This window comes from Peromyscus leucopus, chromosome 14, assembly GCF_004664715.2.
Source record: "Peromyscus leucopus breed LL Stock chromosome 14, UCI_PerLeu_2.1, whole genome shotgun sequence".
Lineage (NCBI taxonomy): Eukaryota > Metazoa > Chordata > Mammalia > Rodentia > Cricetidae > Peromyscus > Peromyscus leucopus.
Genome location: NC_051075.1, coordinates 25,549,617 through 25,562,159, shown reverse-complemented (window position 1 = coordinate 25,562,159; position 12,543 = coordinate 25,549,617). Strand labels below are relative to the sequence as shown.

The window sequence follows — 12,543 nt, the reverse complement described above, 5'->3', positions numbered from 1 at the left end:
CAGTGGGCCTATGTAGATGGTATGCCATCAAAGCAAAAGCGTATAAACAGACTTAAAGCAAGTGCATTGTTATGATGACTGTTATTTGATTTTAAAAATAACCAACCTATATGGAATGAATATAAAACAATGCAGATTCTTATCAATATCACAAAATATTCTTTAAATAGTTAAGCAATTAATTTAAAAGCCTCTTGCATGTGATACATTAATACCCAGTCATGTATCTTGAGACCTATATGCATTTAAATTTTTCAGATCAGCAAAGTTTTTAGCTGTATATTGTATCAAGGTGAAGTTAGTCTGTGGCAAGCTAGTTGAGTTCATTTAACAAAGTTTTGACATTTAACACTGCTTTTAAAGTACTGGTTTAGCTGCAAAGCTATTGTTAATTTGCTAAAGTTGCAAACTTTTTTATTAAAAGAGCTCAGGTTTGAGAACAATACCACGATGCTGATAAATATTCACTTCCTTTACTACTTTATGTTACACATTTTAAATCTCTCTAGAAGCATAATTATGTATTATTTTAAAGGGACGAGTAAATAAATGTACTTAGGATCCAAATTTACTCTAATGAAAGGAAATTCAAAGCCCTCAACAGGACCACGAGTTCCTCACTTGCCTTCACTTGATCTATCTTGTATATAAAGCGAGTTGGCAAAATTAACTATCGAACACTAAGCAAAATGAGGAATCCATGGAGAGAATAGCCAAGAAGGAACAAGGAGGAGTTTCAGGAAATGATATTTTCCCATCAGTGGATCGGCATGCATACATTAAAGGTATAAAAGGCAGCGGGGAGAGAAACAAAAGCTCTCCGCTAAGGATCCTGCGAGTCTGAATTAACAAAATGGGGAAAAAATGAAATCATTCTGCTTAAACCTGCTCACTAATAAAAGGAGAATTGCTTTTGTTAAATATGCTTGGTGTGATTATCAAGCAAAATTTTTTTCTCCCAGACATCTATGAATAAAACATGCAGTTTGAGCATTAGGTAAACAAACAATAAATGGATGAGTTCAGTTGCAACATAACAACATTTTATTTAGAAAACATATATAATCATATTTGTATTGGCAATCCAAATTTAATGACTTCTTTCAGTAAAGGCAAAATGCCTTACAAATAACATCTAATGCATAAGGGTCCCTTATTCATCACCCAATTTTTTTTTTCTGTTTTCCCAAAGAAAGAGATTTTAAAGGTTTCTGCTGAACCATACATATAAACTAGAAGAAGCCTGTCTATTTTGGAAATTTTTCTTTTAAATCAAAATAATTGTAGTTTACATATGCTTCCATATGTATACATAGATATGTATACATATCTATGTATACACACACACATACACACACACACACACACACATACTTTTCTGGGACAGAAGAGACAATGTCTCTAGTCTATGAAGCTTGGGCTGACTGAAATAGGGCTGCAGCTGAATAGCAGTCTTTGGCTTATTAGCCATTTCATTAACACCACATCTGTAAAATATGAATGAGAAGAAACCATTTACAATAAAGAAAGCAAACAACAGAATGAATTTCCTCTGTTGGTGTTTTACAAGACTGTTAGACAGAGAATGGGGGGAAGAACTCTCTTTAGACGATGTCACTTAATTAAGTAAAGCGTCCTAATCAGAGTCCCCTCCAATTGTAATGACTGTAGGGAGTCAAGTACATTTCTGTCTATATTAGAGTATCTAACTGCAATGATTTATTGATATTTATTTTAGAAGTACAACACAAAAGCAATAAAACAGCAGACGCAGGGAGAGAGAGAGCATGCCGTAGCTTTCTGAGGTGCGGCAGGAACACTTTGAAAACATTCCTAATTTTCTCGCGAGAGGCTTTGCTGTTTAAAATCAGGGCACACCTCTCGAGAAAAGTGTTACTTTCCCCTCATTTGATTTTTTTTTCCCACATGTTCACTGCGACGTTTCTTTGTCTGTTGAGTGAATCATTGATTCACTTTCTTCACTGCAAGAATCACTGCAAATGAGTGGATGGGCACCTGCTGTTTTCTGCAGTGACATTACTGGATTGCGATCTACACTGATTTTAGTCTTAAAATACAGCTTCTCTGTATGAGAGAGATTCAGGGAAGGAGAGTAAATACGCTGTATAGGCAGGCAGACATTGGCTGCCCTCCAAGTTGCACACAGCATAAACCTGTTTATCTGCCACATTTCACAAATCTCAAAAACATGTGAGTAATCAGGCAAGCAACTGGATAAATGTTTCACACTAGGGAGCCTAACCAGTATTCTGATGAGAGGACATGAGGATGCTAAGACATTGGTACAAATAGACTCGAATTGTAGAAATGGCGCCTAATAAAGTTGATTAGTGGTTCAAAGAAGAAAACAGGCTGTACTAAAATAAGTCTGAAGAGCTACCTCAACCCTGTGGGCTTGGTTTGGTATATTTATATGCAAGCTTTCTAGAGAATGGAGTAAAATAAAATATGTGCTCTCACCCATATGCCATTGGAACCATCAGTGTCAATGTGCCTTTGGGCTTTCTTTACTTGCTTGAGATCATTTATTTCTAAGAACTCAGATCTAAATATTGGAGGACAGTGTTTTCAAACTCAAAGTCACACCAGCACATACTCTTGAAACTGAATTGCCAAGTGGGCTTCCAACCTGTCCATTTTGAAGAAGCAACTTTTCTTGGAAAGTTGTGTTCCTTTTTTTAAACTGCAGAACTTGAATATTTGGGTATTAAATGAAGTAGGGAATCTAGGCTTTTACTGTGTTTCCTTGTTTTGCATTAGTTCCTATTCCTTCTTCTTGATTTGCTGATTTTTTTAACCCCTTTTGCTTTATCCCAGTGGTCACTGGGCCTGAGCACTCAGTTTCAGAGTAGCAGCTCTCTAAGCCTGCAGCACTGATCTTCAAAGCTCACCAGGAAAAGCTTAAGGTTATTTATGAATTGAAGGCTTGGTTCACATCCATGAGCTAGACCTGGCTATAACTACAGTGAGATAAATTGTTTCCATGCTTGACATGCCTATATCTTTTTTTGGTTTGTTTTTGTTTTTTGAGACAGAGTTTCTCTGTGTAGCCTTGGCTGTCTTAGAATTCAGTCTGTCAACCAGGCTGACTTTGAACTCATAGATACACCTGCCTCTGCTTCCTGAGTGCTGAGATCAAAAGTGTGCACCACTTTTAATCAGTTGTCTTTTAATGAAGACACCAGCTTACTATATGAATGTAGGCTTCTCTACATTTATAAACACAAAATACTCTTCCACACTGAAGAGTCACAATCCACCAAGGCAATTAAAGAAACGCTGCTGCACTCTCTATGATGTTTTTCATACTGCAGAAAGTAAATTTGCTAAAACTCTCCAACCCTGAAATTTTGTTAAAATACAGGCAAAGACGTCATCATCTTAGCAACAAGTAGGTGACCTGCACCTTGATGCCCCAAACAATATTCTGCTACATTTGAAGTTTTTCATTAAAGTCTTGCCCCCAAGAGAACATATGTTGAGCCCATGTGTGTTTTTGTGCCTTGTCATTTTCTCATCTTCCACCTTTCTCTTTCTCTCCCTCTCTCTTCCTCCTCCCTGTTTTGTCTCAAGATACAGGACAAGGATGAATTGAATAGCTCCAGTTACCAGGATGTAAAAGTCTACATCAGAATCAGTCTACTTGGAGCATACTCTTCTTCAGCAAAGCAGGTATTTGCATACGGTGGAATTGTCTTTTCTTGGTCACTTCTCCCTGACCTTGCAAAATATGACACATTTCTTCCATTATTTTAAGTAAATTGCTTTGGAGACTTTGCAGGAAACATCAGAAGAACTAAAACATGTGTTTAAAAGATGTACCCTGGTGAGCCGAGTCATGGTGTGTGCACTCAGCACTCAGGAGGCAAGAGGTAGGTGGATCTCTGTGAGTTTGAGGACAGCCAGGGCAACACAGGGAAACCCCCATCTCAAAAAAACAAAACAAAACCCCAAACAAACAAAAACCAAAAATACGTGCCCAGGTAAGTAAGAAATGGAAGTATATGGGAATTGAAGGGTGATACTAAAGTTACACAATCTGGTGAAGAGTGTGAAGACTCACCACACAGAGTTTTATAACCACATGACATTTTACTAAGTTTTCTGCATGTGCTGGGTGGGGGCAAAATAGACCCACAAAGTTGAAATCAGTTCTGTGAACCTCAGTTAAGGTTAGTCATAGATGTTTTCTCAGCCATAATGAACCTCTGTTAAATAGGGTTTTTAAAAGTGATGGTTCTTTTGGGTCAAACATGATCACCAAACACCACATAGCTTAAACACCAAAGGAACTCAAGAAATAATAGCCCGTGTAAGTGAGCTTTGGGACTACAAAAACAATATGTAAAGCATCTAAAGTAAGAACTATCCCATGTGTTCTCTCGTTCCCTCAGGCCTGTTCCTCAATGATGACCATTAGTAATAACCTCTTACAGAGGTTATTTTTAAACAGGTATCTTTTTCATTCCCATGTAAGCATGCTTTCTTTTAAATACTACAATTGTACACTACATTGGCTGTTTTAAGTCGACTGATTTTTTATTCACTTAGCAATGATGTTGTCTATTGCTCCCCATTCTACACAATGAGGTTTGCCTCGTTCTTCTAGTAGCTGTGAAAGATGCAATATAAGATGGCATTATGAATTAAAAAAAGCCATTAACGTACTGATGGAAAGTTATTTTATTTAATTTTTGCCTCTCAAAATTATGCTTCAGTAAACATGCACACTATGTGTACTTTTATAAGTGTACCAACAGAATTAATTCCTTGAAGTGGAATCACTAGATAAAAACACGTTTGCAATTTTTAAGTGTTATCCCTACCCCTTATTGATGCAACCAAAGAAGTTGTAGCGGTTCACCTTTCTCTGGCAGCATCTGAGGGATTTTAGCAAGAGCTGAGATGAGATTTGCACGTGGGATGCCTCTGTCTGCCCTGCTATTTTTTCAAAGTTGGCTAAACATAGTTCATTGGCTTCTGCAATGACTGATGATGACCTTGTAGAAAGAGAAACATTCGTTATAGCCTCCTTGCTAGGGTCGAGCCTCTAGAGCTGTGGGGGGATGCTGCTCTTGGAGGGAGTGGGTGAAGCATAGTAGTTAGGTCTGTCTTACCTAGGCCTTTCACTAGCAACTTCCCTAAGTGTGGGAGCTACGGAGAAAAACCGGAGCTTCCATGAGGATCCGTGGGAGAAGCTAAATTAGAGCCATGCTGGCCGCCCCCTCCTCTCCCCTTCTTCCTCTGGTCTGTCTCTGTACAGGTTCTGCTTTAAGGGTGCATTCACGTTTTCCCTCCTCCTCGGCTTGAATTCCAAGTGTGTGCTCTTCTCAGTCTCCATGGCTTCATCAGGAAGGAGTTCTCTAGGTTTCCTCTCCACCTTGTCCTTCAGCCTCGGTGTATAATTAACCTAGAGGCTTACCCGACATTGACCCGGTCCCTGGATTGAAGAGTTAGCCTTATCCTCGAAACCGCCACTCCTTATCCAGTACTTTCATCTCTATCAGGCCTATTTTCATCTTGAAATATAAACTCAGAAATGCCCCAATCCGCACCTGAACCTAGCCGCTAAGTTTAAGGGTTATGCCAGTCTTGTGGAAGTTATATTTATAGTAGGACATCTAGTTTGTATTCAGCATTAACATAATAGGCACTACGGTGAAAACTGTAGGTCTCTGTCCCTTCGGAGGTTGAACGACCCTTTCACAGGGGTCACCTAAGACCACCAGAAAACAGATATTCACATTATGATTCATAACAGGAGCAAAATTATAGTCATGAAGTAGCAACAAAAATAATTTTATGGTTGGGGGTCACCACAACATGAGGAACTGTATTAAAGGGTCTCAGCATTGGGAAGATTGAGAACTACTGCTCCAGAAGCTTATAAAATCACACGGAGACAGACAGCAGTAACCAAACAACCAGATGTAGGCCACTCTTTGGTAAGTGTTAAAAATATCCAAATTAAAATTCTATGACCTCTCAATTCTGGAAACACCCTACAGCTGTACCTGTGCATGAACAAAAGGCAGACTCAATGCAGCATTGTATGTACAGTAAGAGTTAAGGGACCTTTTGATTATTGACAAGGACAATCGGTCATTTAGGAGATACTCTCCAGGGAATAACACTGAGTGACCCAGGATAAGTTTCACATGATAAAAACAAACAATGGGCCGGGTGGCCGGGTGGCCGGGTGGTGGTGATGCACATTTTTTTTTTTTTTTGTTTTGTTTTGTTTTGTTTTGTTTTTCGAGACAGGGTTTCTCTGTGTAGCTTTGCGCCTTTCCTGGAGCTCACTTGGTAGCCCAGGCTGGCCTCGAACTCACAGAGATCCGCCTGCCTCTGCCTCCCGAGTGCTGGGATTAAAGGCGTGCGCCACCAACGCCCGGCGGTGATGCACATTTTTAATCCCAGCATTCAGAGCCAGAGGCAAGTGAATCTCTGTGAGTTTGAGGCCAGCCTGATCTACAGAACGAGTTCCAGGACAGGCAAGGCTACACAAAAAAAAACATGTCTCAAAACAAAAACAAAAAAAGCAAACAAGGTAACATGTATAATGTATACTTTCTTCTGTAGGAAAAAAAACTGTGAAATAATGTGTATTAATGCCTATTCATATTTATAGGCCTATGCTGAAGGTGATTCAGTTAATGATGGGTTGTTATATAAAAAGATATGGTGGCAGTCCCATAGATTACCATGGAGTTGGAAAGTTCCTACAGCCTAGAGACATCTTCTCCATTATGGCACAGTAACTCACCCGCTTGTAATCACATTGGTGCAGACAGACCTACTGTGCTGACGGCTATATGACATATAATGTGTAATACTGGATATCGTTGATAATGATTATGTATTTGCTATGCTAGACTTTTTCCTCCTTTGTAAGAAAGAGTGTGCTATAAAACAGGTTTCCATTTCACTCTAGAAGTGGCTTTCATGTTCATCTCATTTTCTGCCTGCCTTAAGGGGACTTGTCAAGTTAGTCTGAGCAAGTACATTTTATATGGTTCACTTGGAGGCAAAATTGCTTAGTGATATATTTCTCAGAAATAATCCCTATCATTAAATGACATGTGACTACATATAAAAACATTGGAAGACCTCCCACGCTCCCCCCACAAAAAATAAAACACAGTAAGAGCTAGCTTACAGTGGGCATTTGAGTGAGGGGTTAAATGTAACCTTTCAACCTATGTCTCTTTGTGTTATTTTAACTTTATCATTTTCCTCTTTTAACGTGGGTTTATTTTTATTATCATATATTAACTATACATAATGTGTTTTCATGTTTGCTATATTCACTCTCTTTTGGCCCCCCTCCCATTTTCACTGACCGCCTTCCTTCTGCCCCAACTAGTCTGCACCCCACTTCTCTCTCTCTCTCTCTCTCTCTCCTCTCTCTCTCTCTCTCTCTCTCTCTCTCTCTCTCTCTCTCTCTCTCTCTCTCTCTCTCTCTCCCCACCCCCATATGTTTCATTCTGGTTGCTAACAGGATCATGGGTGAGGGAACATGAGCAGCTTACTGTGGCTACACCACTGAAGAAAATGTATCCCCCTCCTCAGAAACCAGTAACTGCTTATGAATCCGGAGGGGAACTGTTGGCTGCTTAGGAATCCTCAGGGAGGGGCAGGCCATTTTAGCTTTTCAGCCACTTGAATGTTATCTATAAAAAGCATCATATTAAATATTGTTAAATTTTAAAATCAAATCCCTCCTTCACAGACTGTTTCCTGAGGCATTTGGAAGTGCTTGGCTACATTAACATGGGATACAGAATTTGACTGGATGAAGAAGCTCTAAGCCGAAGACAGATGAGCCCTGGATTTTCTTACTTATCTGTAAACCCATTGTCTGTTCTGAGCAGGTCTTGGGGAAAGAATACTATACAAAGTTCTCAAAGTTGCTATTTCTCATGAGCAGGGCACATCTTAAGACAGGAGAAGAGTGTTAAGAGTAGACCTCAGGCTTCATTCTAAGTGACTCCCTGAGGTTTCCCATGTGAATTCATGATTTGCCCATGCCTTGAGCTAACCTGTTGAAGCTCCCAAGATGAACAATGTGAATGTTCTCTTCTTCAAACTTTAAATAAAAGTCGTACGCTGAGTTGCAGAGAAGAGGAATTAGCTACCTTACCACCAAGACGCTGCTCTTCTCAATAACAATGTGCTCCACAAATTTCTCAGAACATCACATTAAGGTGATTTGGGGAGAGGTATTGGGATGAAATTAGATCTGGAGAATTCTTTGGACTCTTCCATGAACTGAAATTAGGATATTTTACAAGAAGGTTGTACAGAATTAAAAAAAAAATGGGGAAAAGATGCTGATGATTTCATGATTGTAAATGACATTGTCAAATGAATGTGAAAATTCAAACTCATCACACAAGTCACACAAGGACAAAAATGAAGAAAACTCCAGGTCCCTGTCTGTCTCTGTATTGGGTCTCCTTACTGCTACTCTCCTGGCTTTTCAGCTTCCCTGCCCTGCCCCAACACTCTACCTAACAGATAGGCTTGGTTTTCTAGGACACTAGTGCTGGATGGCTGGGGGATGGAGGTCGGCAATCATAAAGATGATGACTCCTGTTTCCTTCCTTGCGCACACCCCACCGAATGCCACCACCACCTCTCACAAACGTGTGTTTCCCAGTCGTATGAGAACTTCAGATGTGATAAAATGTCCATGGAGTTGATCCAGCCCACATCTCGTGTTGGCTTCTTTTCAGGAAAACTAGTGGTACATTATTTTATTTTTATGAGCTTACCGTGTAAATGCGAGCCTGTTAAGTGAGTTATTGCCAGCAATCAGGACCATTTGTTACATAACATCAGTAAGAGGGACTCAGGTGAGAAACAACTCTGATTGTAGGTGTTTAGTCCCAATGTACATCAGTTGTAACTCCTTAAATGTATTTCTTCTAGCAGCTAATTTGAAATACTTTATCAGTGAAAGTCTTAGCACAACAGTTATACAAACATACATAGAAAAACATGAGGAAATTAAATCAGACTTATAATGTAAACCTTAACAAAATGATGGCTTAATTTGTACTCACTTTGTAATTTTAACTAAATATTGTGGTAAGTAGTTCTTACTTAAATCCTAAGTATATGGGCATTTATTATACACAATATGAAAATACTTCAAGAGGCTTGTGATTAACGCTGTGGTATTCAAGCATTAGTTTACAGCGACTTTCAATCAAAGACAAAAGGTTCAAGCAGATGATGAAACACATTAAAAAGATGTATGTGTACACCCAAGGACTTAATTCAGACCTGCTCACAGTAACTCAGTTCGAGTTTTTATCCACAGCAAGTATCCCTGGAGCTTGACACAGGACTATTCTTAGGGCAGAGTGGCCAGACAAAGTACAAGATTGCCTAGTTAACTTTCATTTCAGATCAGCAATGAATATTTTTCATATAAAATTATATTCCAGACATTGAGTACAGTTATTAGAAAATCAACTATCACTGAACACCTTGCACGATTGTTCTTTTCTAGACATGGCAACCCTACCCTAGGGGTTCTGAAGAGTTCCTACCTAACTCCTTCCCTGACTTCCATAGCTTAACTTGAGGTCTCTCAATCATGCAGACATTCACTTGAACATGTATGTGCTCGTTCTTTAAAGGATGATGCCTGGAAGATTGGAAACCCCCAAATCCAAATGTCAGTCAAGCATGGTGATCTGACTTATATTATAGACTGATTGCTATGTTTTGCATGCAGTTTGTTCCCCAGTAATCACATGGTGGAAGCCTATTCTTCACTGCAGCCAGGGAAAGGCAGTGGGGTCTTTAAGAAGTAGGACCTCATGAGAGGCTGTTAGGCCATTGACTGTATTGTGCTTGGATGGGATTATGACAGTTCTTATGAACTCTGGGTCAGTTCTAGTGAGAGTGGGTTATTGTAAGAGCAAGGCCAACCTCGGAGCTCTTAAATTGCTCTATAACTTCCTATCCTAGGATACCATCTCCTTTTTTCAGAAATGGTCTCACTACTTTGGTACTGACTTCCAAGGGGACCTCACTAGAGCTGAGCTGAGCTGAAGCCAGAGCTGTGGTGTGTTTGACAGTGCTCAAACTTGGGAAGAAATGAACAAACGTATTACCTCCCATTTCCAGATAGGGAACCAGCACAGACCAAAGTGAGGATATCATCAAAGTCCAATTGGTGAACCAGGGTGTTTTATTGGGTTACTTACAGAGGCAGAAGTAACTCCAAGACAGCTGCATCACCAAAGTCTACCCCAGCATGGGTGCAAGATCATGAAAATTGGAATCCTGGAGGACACTGCACAACCTTAGACAGTTGTGAGACTGGAGATTGGAGAGTGTTCTTTACAGGTAGTTAAACTGGCCTGAGTCTCTTCCATCGAGCTTAGCTGGACTCTGCTTCTTCCAGACATCTCAGCTTCTCTAAGTGTCTCTCAGCAGTCCTTACTGCTTATATGTGTTTGGCAGAGAGAGGAATTCAGTGGATCTGGTCAGTTTTAGGGATTTCCTGGAGCTTTTGAGTTGTTTACTTCCTGAACTTCATGACTTTGCTGCAAGACAGCACGTTTCATCTTCCCTTAGAACATATTATGTCTTCATGAGCTTCCCTCCAAGATGGAAGTTGACTACAGAGGAACTCACTGTGCTCTGGAGTCTTTAGAACTATGAGCTTAATAAACCTCCTTTCTTTAAAAACGTACCCAGCTTTGGACATTTCAATATAGTAACAAAACAGAAGGTAACATATTCCCCCACTCCCTTCTTCTTAGGCTTGTTTCCTCTTGAGAATTTTGTTCATGTTTTCAAATAAAAATTTAAACATCAGTAAATGGAGAGAGGTTGCCATGTCACTAGTTGTAGTGCCAAGAAGACATTTTCTTTGTTTTTTTTTTCTCTTTCTCCTTGAATTTGAATGCAGTGCTAATTCTTTGAAAGCATGTTCTTAATGTTTGGTACCACTTTTCAAAGAGCACACAGATGTGACTTGAGTGAGGAGAACCCTTCTCAGCTTAAGTCTGCTCTCATGGATTGGTCTTTTAGAGCTTAGGGAAGTTGGGTTCTCTAAGGTTTGATTTACTATTTTCTAAGTGAGGCCAACTGAGAGCCCTACAAGTGTCCAGCAACCAAAGAAATGGAATATCAACATGGTAGACTAGGAAACAAAACACGTAGAATTGGCAGATTTGAGAGTGATTTACTTCAACTAGCTGTGAGATCCCATGCAGACCATTAAGCCCTCATGATGCCTGGTATTCTTTTCAATAAAACGGGCATGTTGCCAGGTGGTGGAGGCACACACCTTTAATTCCAGCACTCAGGGAGGCAAAGGCAGGCAAATCTTTGTGAGTTCAAGGCCAGCCTGGTCTAGAGTGAGTTCCAGGACAGCCAGAGCTACACTGAGAAACCCTGTCTTGAAAAACCAAACAGCTGAACAAAAACCAAACAGGGATATTACGGTAACTATACAGCAAGAAAGTACATGGAGAAATAATTTATAAACTTCAAGTTCTATCTAGATGTTAGTAGTGTTTGTTGATGATGATGAGGGAGATCATGGTCAAGACAAAAAAATTACAGCTAGTCACACACACCCATATACATATGTATGTACATATGTATGTATGTATTATGTAATTTATGTATATATTATTACATATTGCAGTGCTAGGAATTGAATTTCTGGCCTCATGCACACTAATAAAATGCTCTGCTATTGAGCTGCATCTCCAGTCCCCAGGAGAGAGTTTAGAGGTTTTTTTTTACTTAGTGTGTATGTGTAGTTGTACATTTGGGAACACACATACCATGACTCACGAGTAGAGTTCAAAAGTTAGCTTACAGGTATTCATTCTCTCCTCCCACCACATAGAACTAGAGCTCTCCTCATACCTCGCAGAATGAGGACATCAGACTTAGATCATCAGGTTTGATGGCAAGGGCCCTTACCAAGACATCTTGCTGGTCTCTATAGTAGAATTTTAAATGTTTACTACCTACTCAATTCATAAGAACTCTACATGTACGATCACTGTTCTTATATGGGTTGAGACAACAAAGGCACTGAAAACAAACTCAACTCGATGTATTTCATTCATCCATTTATTCGCTCATTCCAGACAGGGTCTCTTGTAGTCCAGGTGGCCTCAATCTTGCTATGTAAGTAAGAATAATCTTGAACTCCTGACCCTCTTGCCCTCACCTTTCAAGCCAAATCACAGGAGTGTTCCATCATGGCTAGCCAATTCCATGTATTTTAGAAATATTTTTATAGGAAATATTCACCTGTATTTTTTATTTATTTAAAAAATATCACAAAATAAAATATAGTAAGGTAAAATAAAAACTATCACACCAACAGCAGAAAAAGAACCTAAGAGAAGGCACAAGAATCAGAGACCCACTCATTTACACACTTAGGAATCCCGTAAAAACACTAAACGTGGAAGCCATCATATACACACTGAGGGCCCAGTGCAGACCGCTGCGGACCTGTGCATGCTGCTTCAG

General features: G+C 39.7%; 1 long non-coding RNA gene across 2 annotated transcripts in view; it reads left to right on the top strand.

Annotated features, from left to right (window-relative positions):
* LOC119088976 overlaps nucleotides 1-11,368 on the top strand; it is a 30,043-nt gene extending 18,675 nt beyond the window's left edge. For both annotated transcript variants that reach the window (XR_005092737.1, XR_005092736.1), the window contains 2 exons: nucleotides 3,595-3,693; nucleotides 7,754-11,368. This is a non-coding gene — a long non-coding RNA (uncharacterized LOC119088976). The remainder of the gene's footprint in view (nucleotides 1-3,594; nucleotides 3,694-7,753) is intronic.
* The last annotated feature ends 1,175 nt before the right edge of the window (nucleotides 11,369-12,543 follow it).